This window comes from Vicugna pacos, chromosome 6 (assembly GCF_048564905.1).
Source record: "Vicugna pacos chromosome 6, VicPac4, whole genome shotgun sequence".
Lineage (NCBI taxonomy): Eukaryota > Metazoa > Chordata > Mammalia > Artiodactyla > Camelidae > Vicugna > Vicugna pacos.
In genome coordinates this window covers 82,528,777-82,541,369 of record NC_132992.1, presented here as the reverse complement: position 1 = coordinate 82,541,369, position 12,593 = coordinate 82,528,777, and positions in this window count along the sequence as shown.

The window sequence follows — 12,593 nt, the reverse complement described above, 5'->3', positions numbered from 1 at the left end:
AATGTGTACTTTTTCCCTCTGACTGCTTTTAAGATTTTTCTCTTTTATCATTGATTCTAAACAACTCTATTTTTGCTTACTGTGATGTCATTTTCTTCATGTTTCCTGTGCTTGGGATTCACTGTAATTCTTGGATCTATGAGTTTATATTTTTCTTCAAATTTGGAAAAATTTCAGTCATCATCTCTTCAAATATTTTTTTCCTTCCTCCTAGTCTCCTTCAGAGACTCCAATTACACATACATTAGGCTGTGTGAAATTGTTCCATCACATGCTGATGCTCAGCTGGCTTTTCTCCCATTCATTTTTCTTTCTGTTTTATTTTAGATGATATCTACTGTTATGTATTCAAATTTATTAATATTTTACTCCTCAATGTTTAATCTGCTGTATCTCTCACCCAGTGTATTTCTTATTGCAGACATTGTAATTTTCATCTTTAGTAGTTCTATTTGGGTCCGTTTTTTTTTTTTAACATCTTCTGTGTGTCTCCTTAGTATGCTCATGTTTTCCTCTATCTTCTTAAATATATGAAGTGTAATTAAATGAATGTTTTAATGTCCTTGTTTACTAATGATATCATCTGAATCACATCTGGGTCAGTTTCTATTGACTGATATTTTGCTTCTTTTGGGGTTATAGTTTCCTGCTTCTTAACATGCTTGGTCATTTTTTTTTATTGGACTCTAGATGCTAGGCTCTGGGTGCTGGATATTTTAACGTTAAATATTCTTGAATTTTATTCTGTGATTTAGTTAAATTACTTTAATCCTCTTGAGGCTTGTTTTGAAGCTTTGTTAGGTGGGACCAGGGCATACTTTAAGCAGTGCCCTCTGAGCATTTCTATCCATGCCCTGCGTGTTATGACATTCTGGCTGGTGGGAACATGAACCACTCTCGGCCCTGGGTGAGCCTCAGGGACTGTTCAGTCCATTTTGCTTATTGGTCTTTTTCCAGCCTCAGGCAGTTTCCTCCCATCATGCACTGAGCAGCAGTCAATCATGGAGAACCCTCCATGGGTCTTCAACACTCTTTTTCTTTGTAGCTCTTCCTCTCTGTACAGCTCTCATCTCTCAGGTATTCTGCCTTGTGAATCTGAGGGGCTGTAGCCTTCTTGAATTCTCAGCTGTGTCTCCCCAATTCAGAAAGACCATCAGACTCTGTTTGGATTTCCCTTCCTTTGCTGCACCTGGAAATTCATTCCCCTTACTTATTTTTCTTCTCTCAGGGGTCAGTTTCTACTATCTGAACAGTGTCTACTATCAGAAAAATGTTTTTTCATATGTTTTATACACTTTTTTAGTTGTTTAAGGAAGGGGAATAAATCCAATCCCTGTTACTCTAGCACAGCTGAAAGCATAAGTCCTCATATGTTTTATTATATTTTATTTTTTATTGATGTGTAGTTGATTTACAATGTGAGTTTCAGGTATACAGCAAAGCAATTCAGTTACATATGTATGTTTTATAAATATATATTTATTTTTTTCTTTTCAGATTCTTTTCCATTATATGTTATTATAAGAAATTGAATATAGTTCCCTGTGCTATACATTAGGTCCTTGTTGTTTATTTTATATATAGTAATGTGTATCTGTTAATCCCAAACTCCTAATTTATCCAAAGAAGATGTGGTGTATTTATGTATGTGTGTGTGTGTGTATATATATATATATATATATATACACACACACACGTATATACACAATGGAATGTAACTCAGCCATAAAAAAAGAATGAAATAATGCCATTTTCAGTAACATGGCTGGACCTAGAGATTATCATATTAAGTGAAGTAAGTCAGACAGAGAAAAACAAGGATCATATAATATCACTTATATGTGGAATCTTAAAAAAATGATACAAATTTTATTTACAAACCAAAAATAGACTCATGGACATAGAAAACAAACTATGGTTATGAAAGGGGAAAGGGCAGGGGAGGGATAAATTAGGAGTCCTCATAAGTTTTTTTAGTTAAAAAAATTTTATTGTGGTAACATATACATAACATTTAAAATTTTAGTTATTTTTAGAGTATACAGCTCAGTGGTATTAAATACATTTCCTCTGCCTTAGTTTTAAGTGAAAAAAAAACTTTGTCTCCTAATAATTATTAAGTACTTGCTACATGCCAGGTGCTGACGTAGATGCTGTGATCATACCCATTTTGCAGACAAGGAATGTGAAGTTTAGAATGCAACTTGCCCAAGGTCTCAGCGTAGTATGGTGATGTGCTCAGGATTTGGTCCCATTGGGCCAGGCTATGAGCTTCATTGATAAAGGAGCCCCAAATCACACAGATGTCACCTGTCTGTAAGGGTTTCCACTAGAAGGCTATTCTTGACCTCGAGCAAACATCCCTGAAGTCATCTCCCACTCCATGGCTGCAAAGGGCCTGTCCGCACATATACCAGAGGCATACTGGGCTCGGGGCCAGACCCATGCCTGAGTGACAGAGTCACCTGTGAGACAGATCCAGGGAGGCTCCATCCTCAAAGAGGTTCAGGGGAGGGGTGGGACCCGAGACCACAATACACAGTCATATTTGGAGCTAAATGGCAGCTTCATTTACATCACTGGCTTATCTTAAATTACAATGACAAATTTCCTGAAATCCCTGGGGTTTTATTTTAATTTTTATTAAAGTAGTCAATTACAATGTGCCAATTTCTGGTGTACAGCACAATGTCCCAGTCATGCATATACATACATATATTCGTTTTCATATTTTTTTCATTAAAGGTTTTACAAGATATTGAACATAGTTCCCTGTGTTATATAGAAATTTTTTTTTTAAATCCTTGTGTTTAACTTCTTACCAGCTCCAAATGCCCACGTCGGCAGCCATTGATCCAGCACATCAGGGATTCTTGACTTCAAGGAGATGCTCCCATTACAAACATGAATGAAAACAAGACTCTTGTCTCAAAAATACTCTCTGGGCCTCTTTGCAAAGGCTGTAGGTCACTTCCTCCCAGCCTTTCACAAGAAAACCCAAGAAGCACAGTCCTTTGTACGGTTTCAGTTTGTGTCAAATGCACTTCAAGACTCATAAGTGGGTTTGTATTAGTTATTTCTCACTAGCAACCTGTGAAGCTTGGAGCATTTGGATGCTTGAAGCTTGGATGCTCTTTTTACAGATGAGAGTATAAAGGCCGAGGGACATTCACTGTCTCACAGCCTCTTCCATCAAATTGGGGCAGCAGGTAAGCCACCACCTCCCCCCTTCCCGTTCTCCTGTGAGCCTCTGCTCCCCCCTTGCACTGTGTAAGGAGACCTCTCAGCCCTGGAGGGCTGGGCTCTGCTCGTTCCCTCTTTGTCCCCCTCCTATGTCTGAGACTTGGACCCCAACATGCACTCGAATAAAAATTTCTTACCTTCATCACCATCGCTTTATATTCAGACAGTCGCATCCAAAGCATTGTTAGTGTTTCTCCACAACAGTGTGCTGGGAAATGAGTAAGCAGATTAACTCCTGTGAAAATTTGGGTTGGACTGTTAGTATTCCTTTCTACTTCTATGTAGAATACAATTTATATTTAAGGGGTAAGTAATAAAAATGCACTAGTTTTAAGGTCACATATAATGTATTAAAACTCAACAATAACCATAACAAGGATTGTTTAGAAATTAGATGCCCAAAAGCTGTCTTTGAGGAGTATTGATCCCTGACAATGTTTAACAATGCTGACACATGGTGCTAATAAAAAGTATATTTCATTGTTCTTCTTAAATTCTCCACAGATGATGCACCCTATGATGGCCTGCGTCTGGGAAGGCAGACACCACTGCCAGGAGATGCCCTTTTTATTTTGCCATCAAAAGTCACAAAGTTTTTTTTTATTTCAAATGGTAACTAGAGCCAGCATTGCTAAAGGTTCAGGGCTGCTAGTGGAAATGCAATCTCTGAGCAGGATAGCATGGCAAAATGTTGAAAGTGCGTATCCTCTGACCTAGAAATTTTGCTTCAAGGATTTTAGTCTAAATGGATGGTCATGGGAGTACTTAAAGACTTAGCAGTAAAGATATTCATCACGATATTGCTTATAATAATGACACTGGAAATGAATTGGTTGAATAAATCAGGGTACCTCCATGCATTTGAATATGTGGCAGTCATGTTTTAAAATGTTCTGTAAAAGCATTTAATGCTATAGGAAAATTTTTATAATGTATTCTTCAGTGAAACAATCAGGTTATAAAACACAATGTATTGTATTTTCCTCTTCTTTAAAATAAGAATATGCATATTATTAGTACATGCCACCCACTTCCCAGCTGGAGCACAAAACAAGTTTACATTTTCTTTCATATCCCAATTATAATGATTCCAGACTCCCCACTCCAAAGATCACAGGAAATCCATTCTTCTTCCTGTTCCCGTCCAAGGTCATTCTGGGAAGTGCTGGGGAATGATTGGCAGCTTCACAAATCGGACCTGCTTGCACTTCCTCCTGCAGCCTTGCTTCGCTGCAGTAAGTACAGCTCTGAAGCCCTGCAGGTCACCTCAGGCTGCTGTTTGGGGAAGCAACTCTCTTTTCTGGGCTGCTGGCTCCAAGCAGGGCCCCTTCCTTAGCTGCCCTAACTGCTTAAATCCAAGCTCTGGTGTTTAGCGAGTCCTTGCTGAATGCCTGGGGGAATAACCCAAAGTCAAGAGCAAGTAATGCCCTTGGTAGTCGGGCTCTACATCCGTGAGGGTCGGGCCACCCTCAAGGTCTGTGGTTAGGACCTGGGAGGCTCCACAGACCCCAGCCCAGGGCAGGCACCAGCCTGGCTGGCCCCACCCCACCCCTGAGGAGGTAAGGGGGCCCCTCCGAAGTGCAGGAGCTGACTCTTACATCCACCCTAGATGACAGAAAGCGAGAGAATCTATTTCCTTCAAGGTTACACCCCACGCACACCCACCCATCCACAGGCTCACACTCCAGAGGCCTGCGGGTATACAGGGTTTGGTCTGACCTCTCTGACCTAGAAAAAGCAAAAACGGCAGTTGTCAGCACAACTCCCAGGGCCAGTTACGTAATTGTAAATAACACAACGAAAGGAACACTAACAGTCCAGCCCAAATTTTCATTTGGATAAAAACCATTTCTCCAACGCTCCAAGGTCAACACCAGGCTAAAGAATCACCTCGTTTCCATCAGTAGCCACGTTACACTACACAGCCGAGGTCATATTTATTGTGACTCTGCCATTTTCTCTCAGTATCCTAGGTAAGCCCTTTACATTTGAGTAACGAAAGAGCCCAGACTGGGACGTTTTCCAAAAACATTATACGTCTGCTCCACAGGAAAAATGATGTCTGCACGTCCAGAAACTAAAAATTGTCAACAGATTTCAAATATTAATACTCCAGTTATAAACTTCCACAAGAAAGGAAGCACCTACTACTTGGGGTGTGTGTGTGTGTGTGTGTGTGTGCATGTTTTGTGTATGCATTAAAGACTGGTAACACGTACAGAATCACAAATGGTGGCTAACTCAAAGTGAAGAGATTGCAGGCTATGTTAATTTTCTTTTATTTGCTTTTTTGGGTTTATTTTGCTTAGATTTTTAAGATTTGTGTGGAGCAAGCACAAAGCAAACATGCAAAGCTGAGATTTAGGGGCTTTTCGGTGGTTTTAAGACCCTAAGATTTTATTTTCTCTTCCCTTGATCTTTTGCCTAAAAAACAAAGCCCCACATGTCTGATTCGCTAAGGTTTCCAGTTAATCAGATTTTATTAGGTGTTTTCAAGTTTTATGGACGATTGTCTGTAAGCTGGCCTGATGCACAATGGCAGATGGGCCCGTCTGATCACAGAGAGGAGCCAAAGAGAAGAGCAGACGGAAAAGCAAAGGTGTTCATTTAAATCAATGTGATTTAGAATCGGAAGAGTTTGTTTCCAGAAACACAAAACATTCATTTTAACAAATAGTGAGTTGAAGTTAGTGATGTTTATTTAAAGCTACGCAATGAGTTTTGAAACCTGGGGGCACCTTGATTATCTTGTCTGTGGCTCACTCTTTGGACTCAAATCTGATTTTAAAAGAATATTAATTTTAATTTTGATACTTTAAAGCAATTGTTTTTCTCTGTGCTTGAGCAGTTTCCCATCTGTCAGGTGGCAAATGGGCTGGTGCTTTTTTAAAACATTTTTTATTTCAAATTACCAAAGTAATACATATTCATTGATGAAAATATGATAAATACAGAAGAGCCCAAAGAAAAACAATCATCCATAATCTCGCCATGCTGTTCATGAGAAAGCTGCTCATTTGAAGTGTTTACTTCCAGCCTAACACACACACACACACACACACACACACACACAGACATACCCACATGTGAATATACCTACCCAGATACATTCACATATATACAGGAACAGGATCATTCTGGGCACACTGCTTTATAATCTGCTTGCTGTAACTTAGCAATATGTTGTAAACAAGTCTTTAGATATTCTTAGTTAAAGTCTTACAAGAATTTTTTTCATTGAAGCATAGTTGATGTACAGTGTTATATGTTTCAGCTGTAGAACATAGTGATTCACAATTTATAAATGTTATATTCCATTTATAGCTGTTATAAAATATTGTCTATATTCCATGAGTTGTATGATATATCCTTGTAGCTTATTTATTTTATACATAGTAGCTTGTACCTCTTAACCCCCTACCCATCTCTTTCCCCTGTCCCCTTTCCTCTCCCCACTGGTAACCACTAGTTTGTTCTCTGTGAGTCTGTTTCCTTTTTGTTATAGTCACTAGTTTGTTTTATTTTTTAGATTCCACATGCAAGTGATATCATATAGTATTTGCTTTTGTCTGACTTATTTCACTTAGCACAATATCCTCCAAGTCCATGCATGTTGTTGCAAATGGCAACATTTCATTCTTTTTCATGGCTGAGTTGTATTCCATTGTATATTTATACCACATCTTCTTTATCCATTGATTTGTTCATGGACACTTAGGCTGCTTCCATATCTTGGCAATTGTAAATAGTACTGCTGTGAACATTGCAGTGCATGTATATTTTTGAATTAGTGTTTTTGTTGTTGTTAGTGGTGGTGTGTGTGTGGTTTTTTTTGTTTTGGTTTTTTTTTTGTTTTTTTGGTTAATACCCAGGAGTAGAATTGCTGGGTCATATGGTAGCTCTATTTATAGTTTTTTAAGAAACCTCAATACTGTTTTCCACAGTGGCCACACCAATTTACATTCCCAGCAACAGTGTACGAGGGTTCCATTTTCTCCACATCCTCGTCAACATGTTTAGTAGTTAATGTCTTTTTAATGGCTACACTGAGCTCCATCATATTGTTGGATATTTAAATTCTAATTCTTTGTTATCATAATGACTGCTTCAGTGTATGTTTATATATTTTATATCCATATATATTTATGTATTTAAAATTCAGTTGTATATTCCCTGTTTCTTATAAATAATTTTCTTAAAGTGGAATTTCAAAAGCCAAGGAAGTATGCATTTTCAAGGTTTTTGATACATATCGATGAATATCCCCCTGGGCAAGATGCTTTAATGTACACTTCTTCAAGTCAATGTGAGAGGACTGGCTTCCCCCCACCCCCACATACCCCAGTATTGGGTATACCAATATTTAAAAATGCCTTTGACTCATGGGCTAAAACACTGATATGTTAAGGTGTGATTCTGGTTCCATAGCCCTAGAATGGGGAATTAGGATACTATCAAAGTACCAGGCAGTAGCTTGCATCCGTCTTGCTCCCTGACACCTGAAGCTGGATTCCTTTCCTGCGTCTCACTCTACCACTGTTTGAGCACGGGTTGCTGGGCAAACAGCTAAAAAAGATAAAGATATATACATCTATACATGCACACACATGCACATAATTGTGTATAACCACACGCCAATTTTGTTAAAATATTTAATGTTTATATATGCACACTCATACACACAAGACCCTCCCAAGACATAACAATTAAAAACCAGTATGTTAACAGCATTATCTTTGGATGTTGGATTATAGACAATTTTTTGTCCTTTTACTTACCGATGTTTTCAAATTGCCTTTAAGAACCATCCATTACTTTTGAAAATACACACACCCAAACAATAAATGTGATTTTTTTTCTAAGCAAACAAAACTTATCCTGGTGTTCTGAGCAACAGGTATTGTCCTGCTATTATTCATCCCTTCCTTCCACCCCACGTGGCCGTAAGGCTTGGAAACCAGTGTGGCGAGTTGGGAGCTCAGTCTTGGAAGAGCCAAGTCCTGAGACCCGTCTGCAACTAACCATCTGAATCAAATCTCTGGGCCCCAGTTTGTTCACTTTTGGAATATGAAATCGGAGATGACATTAGATTTCCAGTGAAGTATCAACTCTGTTAGGCTGGGGAACTGTGCTGAGAAAATGTTGGAATCTTAATGCAAAATTGAATCTGGAAATTTGGAAAGACTTCTGTGGTTGACTAGTAATGTCTACCATGGGAAGAAATGCAGTGATTGATTACTGATGTCTTTCATGGGAATAAGAGCCCAGATCTTCCCGTCTCCTGCAACTTAGTTGCCTGCACCTGAACCAAGCATCTCTCATACCTCTTCTGAGTCTTAAATTCCCCTTTCTTGTGCTTCTTCATATACCTTGCCTTTCCATATTAACTTTTCCCTTTGTAAATGCCTCCCTTTTCAAAGAAAATCAGAGATTTAATCTGGTTCAATAAATATTTACTGTAGGAAATGTAAAAGTAAATAGGTTTTGGTCCATGCTTTTGAGGAGCCCCCAATTTTAGGGATGCTGGAGAACGGAGTCCAGTACTACATTTCACTGAAATTTTTTCTTGGATTGTAAGGAAGGTTCAGCCTACTGATGGTTAAGGAGTTCACCCAAAGAAAAAGGACAGGGATTGGGAAGAAGCAGGAGCACTGGAAAGAAAGATCACCGTGCAGAGGAGGAAGACACACCAGCTGGGGCTCCAGCTGGCTCCCAGCCCATCCTGCGTGCAGCCCAGTTGTGCCTCACCTGTCCCACTTGCCTGCAACTGAGCTTTCCTGGCTGGCAAGGAAGCGCTGGTTGTGCATCAGGATGAGCACTGACTGCCTTGCTGGGTCCTTTCTAGTCTTAGACTGGCGTGGAGGGCAGAAGTTTAGGGATGGGGAGTGGGTGAGCTGTTGGTGGTAGTAGTGTCCTTTCAGTGTGTGGCAACAGGTGCTGGATTAGACCCCCCATCCTGGGAGTATGGGGCCTTGACCTAGGGACGCCTGCCCTCTCAGCAGGGGTGAGAAAAGAGCAACAGAAAACCCAGAGCTCTCTCTGGGAGGCTGGCCTTGGGCCTGCTACCCGGCGTGCTCTCCTGCTATGGCAGAGTTTTTGGTCCCAAGGATACAGCCTTCCGTGGAAGATGCTCTTTTCACTCAATAGAAAGCAGAACTTCCCAACTTGTAAAGACATCTGAACAGGGGCTTCGAGCCCCAGTGGGAAATTGGTCCAGATATTCTCAAAGGTGCCTTTCAACCTTAAGACTCTGTGCCCCACTCCTGTCAAAATGCCACCTTGGAAGCCAGTGAATCATTCACCCTGTTAGATGAAAACATTGTTTCCGTGAGGTGTCACCAAGGCTGTCTGGCCTCCAAGTTTCTCCCAGCTTCTCCACTTACCATCTTTGGCAAATTAATAAATCCCTCTGCCTCAGTTTCCTCATCTATTAAGTGGGAATAATACTACTTATGGCCTAGGGCTGTTGTGTGGATAAAGTGAGCTGACATGTGCCCAATAAATGACATGTTGAGTGAATGGGTCTGTTTTTCCCTCTAGACTGAATGTGTGGACCATGATTCATCTTTCTGTCTTTAGTGCAAAGATAGACTGTACCAGAACTTTCAGCTATAAACATTTCCCTCGGTCTTCCTCTTTCAAGGGAAAGATATACGTAATAGACTATGCAGATATATGAGATGTGGAAAAAAAGGAAACATCCAGTGGAATACCAGAGACAGTAGAAGTCCAGCTAACCTCCTTTATTTTCCCAGGCAACAGTTCCTTGACAATTACCACAATTTGTAGGACACACAGGAATCCCACGCAATAACTCAAACGTCAGGACAGGGTTTGCCAGGGGGCAGCTTGCAACTATGAGCTCATTTATAGATGTGGGTGTAATAAAGAAAAGAAAATAGCAAAACCATAATAAAATTTTAAAATACAATAAATGCATTTATTTATTTTTATAATTTATTTATTTTACTCTGCAATATAAATTTATTGTAGTCTGTACAATAGAATGTAATAAGAAACACCTAATAAAAATATCTGCCACATTGTAGTCTTCCCACATAACAACTTGTATTCATAAACATCCTTCTCACTGCAGGCAAGGCCTTTGCAAAAGTTGCGAGTAGAAAAGGGGGATGGTGTCTGCGAATCAGGAATTGGTGGAACAACTTCTGATCCCTGGAGCAATGGTGCTCAACTGCAGCTGCATATGGGGTCCCCTGGGGAGCTTTTAAAAAGACAACTGGCCAGGTGATTCAAAGGTGTGGTCAAGGTCGAGAACCACTGGTCCAGGGCACACTCAGCCTCAGGCACTGGCACGTGTTTGTCATCATGGATAGTAAATGAGGGAGGGTCCCCTCCCTAGAAAGGGGTCCATGAAGCTCATCTGTGCTGTATGGGTTCTTAGGGTCCTTTAGTAGAGAGAGTCAAGTCACAAGTCTGAGATCTGTTAGGCACGTGGTTGCCACACCACCTGCTCATAGGACTTTCTATGGATAATGCAAAAGGGATGGAATTAATGGAAACAGTTGTTCCGTTAAAAGCCCGAGAGTATAGGGAGAGTTTACAAATGCTGCAGTGCTTTAAAGCTGATTCTGGTAAATCAGCATCTAAAAATCCACTCTTGCCTTTCTTTTTAGTGAATTCTTTTAGAGACTCTGAAAATGTGATTCTGTGCTGTGGTCTGGCTGGCTCTGCTCAGGGGGCTTCTTTTCGAAAATTACTGCCGCGGAGAGGCCTGAGATGAAGCAGGAGTCAAGACTTTTGGGGCTGGTGCAGGGCACAGGGAACACGTATGGGAGGGTAAGGTCTTTGGGCCATCATTCTCAGCTTTGGTCACTAAGGAGACCTGCTGAAGGAAGAAAGAGGGAAGATTAACTCTGGCAGACAGGCACTTATGGGGGTGGAGTGGAAAATGGGGGGCATGTAGGTTACAGGTCCTGATCACAGTATGACGGAGGCCAGGAAGTGTGTGCTGGTCATGGCTGTCCAGGGACAAGACAGATTAGGACCTTAGGAGATCATGTGATGTGCCTGGCTTTCATGTCCTCCTGTGAAAAATGGAGAAGGGGTCTGAAATCGATGACACCTGAGGCTCCATCCAGCTCGGATATTCTGGAAGATGATATGTTTGAAAAGTAAGTTGCTGACTGGCTGCTGGGAAGGAGCAGTAAGGAGACCCCTAGTGGGGGAAAGTCCCCGGGAGGATTTGGAGCCGGAACAAAGGAGGGCAGGTGGCACTGAGGGAAACAAGGGGCTTCAGGACAGAAGGGAGCCTGGGGCCTTGGCAACTCTGTCCGCAGTTTTCCTTATGACCCAGAGGCTGCCACTCAGACGGTCAGGCAGAAAATGGCGGCGGTGCCGGCTTCCTCTTCCCAGCTTCGAGGGGACTTGCTGTTACCATGGCGATGGCTAGGCGGTGTGATGTGTAGCTTTGTGCTGTGCCCACCTCCTTCTTTGTTCTCCTCCTGACTGTGGGTACCACCTCTGAGGCTATAAGAAAGGGCCCAAGTAGGGAATATCTGAGCTTGTTTGACTCACCTCCGGGGCAAATCTCTCTCTCCTGCTCCTGTCCTCCAAGGAGTCTCACTTCCTGATTAGATGTTCTGAGTCACTTGGGTCCTATTTCTTGAGGGAGGCAGAGAACAAAATCTGAAATATAAAGCCCAGAGAACGGAATAAAGTCTGGTCTGTCCTTTTGTTCTGTCTCTGACAGCAGTAGCAAGAGATGCTTTATGGGAGAGACACAGTAGTTGCCTTTGGTGAAGTCAATTTCCAAAGGTTAGGGAAGTGAGACTCTTTGACTTGCCCTTAACAACTCATTCTGGCTCTATCATTCATGTGAGCTCTTCTAAGCCCTTCTGGAACTTATTTATTCTTTCAGCCTTTATTGGATTCCAAATGATAGAGGCAGCCCCTGAGACTTGTGGTTGAGTAGTCCCCCATCCATCAGCCGTGGACTCCAATTGTGAAGTAATGGTCTCTATAGAAAATTCTCTGCCAGGGTTCTTTTCTTGGCTCTGCCACTGAAAAGCTACGACCGTGAGCAAGGTCCTTCCATCTCTCTGAGACTAAGTTTTCTGTTCTAAAAAACAAACGTAGGAACATCTGACCATCCCTAGCTCATGGGGTGGTTGTATTTTGAGGGCAGGGATTGTACCCTGCTCATCCCCAGAGCCCAGTATGGTCCCTGGCACATCACAAACATTCAGTGAATGGCTGTCAAATGGATGAGATAAAAGGAAACAACATTAGTGGTGACATTTCTGTACCAGTGGGAATTCTTGGTGGCAAATGACAGAAACCAAGTCAGACTAGTTTAAGCAAACACAGGGAGTTTCCAGCTCATGTAA